The sequence below is a fragment of the Capricornis sumatraensis genome, chromosome 1 (genome assembly GCF_032405125.1).
Source record: "Capricornis sumatraensis isolate serow.1 chromosome 1, serow.2, whole genome shotgun sequence".
In the NCBI taxonomy this organism is placed as follows: domain Eukaryota; kingdom Metazoa; phylum Chordata; class Mammalia; order Artiodactyla; family Bovidae; genus Capricornis; species Capricornis sumatraensis.
The window spans coordinates 98,421,408-98,423,070 of NC_091069.1; the positions used below are offsets into that span (position 1 = coordinate 98,421,408).

Here is a 1,663-nt window from a genome sequence, read left to right on the forward strand (position 1 = left end):
ATTGTCTTAGAGGATGTGTTTTATTCATTCAACAAAAAAGACTATTCTGTGAATGAGAGAAATTGGCAGCAGCTTTTGGTATTAACTACCTGTGTCAGTACAAAATTTCCCTGAAATTTTGAAATAACATTTCTGAAAATGTTTCACATGTATTTTTGACAGCATCTTAACATGTTTAAGTAGTATTTTATATATATATATATTTTAGTTGTACCACAAGATTCAACATATTTTAAAATATTATATATGTTTGTAATATTAATATATAAAATACCTTAGAAATATATTTATAAACCTAATAACCTTACAGAGTAAGTAGATCCAGGTCTCATATTCCCAGGATGGACTTGAGAAATCGCTGGGCTCTCTGCAAACTTAGTGGACCCAGTGGCATGTGTGACTGTCTACAGGTGGGACCACAGGGAAAATCCATTTAGGTTATGCTACACAAAAGACACTTCCCTGAGGGAATAAGAAGAATCAGAAATACAGTCCATTCTCTGTTTACCAAGCTTTATGTTTTGGTTAGGCTGGATTAGGTGGGAGCAAGGGACACTTTATTCTACACAGAGAACTAGAGGCTCACAAAGCCACCAGCCCCAAATCTGAGTCCTTCCAAGGATATAACTGTTGAATTGAAAGGGAATTATTCAGTGCTCGCTTCAGCAGCACATATATTAAAATTGGAATGATAGAGAGATGAGCATGGCCCCTGAGCAAGGATGATACGCAAATTCATGAAGCATTCCAAATTTTTGACATTTCTCCAAAGAAGACATACAGATGGCTAACAAACACATGAAAAGATGCTCAACATCACTCATTATCAGAGAAATGCAAATCAAAACCACAATGAGGTACCATCTCACACCGGTCAGAATGGCTGCTATCCAAAAGTCGACAAACAGTAAATTCTGGAGAGGGTGTGGAGAAAAAGGAACGCTCTTATACTGCTAGTGGGAATGCAAACTAGTACAGCCACTACGGAGAACAGTGTGGAGATTCCTTAAAAAACTGGAAATAGAACTGCCATATGACCCAGCAATCCCACTGCTTGGCATACACACCGAGGAAACCAGAAATGAAAGAGACACGTGTACCCCAGTGTTCATCACAGCACTGTTTACAATAGCTAGGACATGGAAGCAACCTAGATGTCCACTGGCAGATGAATGGGTAAGAAAGCTGTGGTACATATACACAATGGAATATTACTCAGCTATTAAAAAGAATACATTTAAATCAGTTCTAATTAGGTGGATGAAACTGGAGCCTATTATACAGAGTGAAGAAAGCCAGAGAGAAAAACACAAATACAGTATATTAATGCATATATATGGAATTCAGAAAGATAGTAATGATGACCCTGTATGCAAGACAGTAAAAGAGATGCAGATGTAAAGAACAGACTTTTGGACTCTGTGGGAGAAGATGAAGGCAGGATGATTTGAGAGAACAGCATTGAAACATGTATATTACCACATGTAAAATAGATTGCCAGTCCAGTTTCGATGCATGAGACAAGGTGTTCAGGGTCAGAGCACTGGGATGACCCTGAGGGATGGCATGGGGAAGGAGGTGGTGGGGGGGGGGCGGTCAGGATGGGGGACACATGTACACCCATGGCTAATTGATGTGAATGTATGGCAAAAACCACTATAAT

The 1,663-nt window shown here is 39.0% G+C and overlaps 1 non-coding gene across 1 annotated transcript; it reads left to right on the forward strand.

Annotated features, from left to right (window-relative positions):
- Positions 1-653: 653 nt before the first annotated feature.
- LOC138093455 (U6 spliceosomal RNA) lies at positions 654-757 on the forward strand. The gene has a single exon (XR_011146095.1). It is a non-coding gene; the product is annotated as a U6 spliceosomal RNA (small nuclear RNA).
- Positions 758-1,663: the final 906 nt, after the last annotated feature.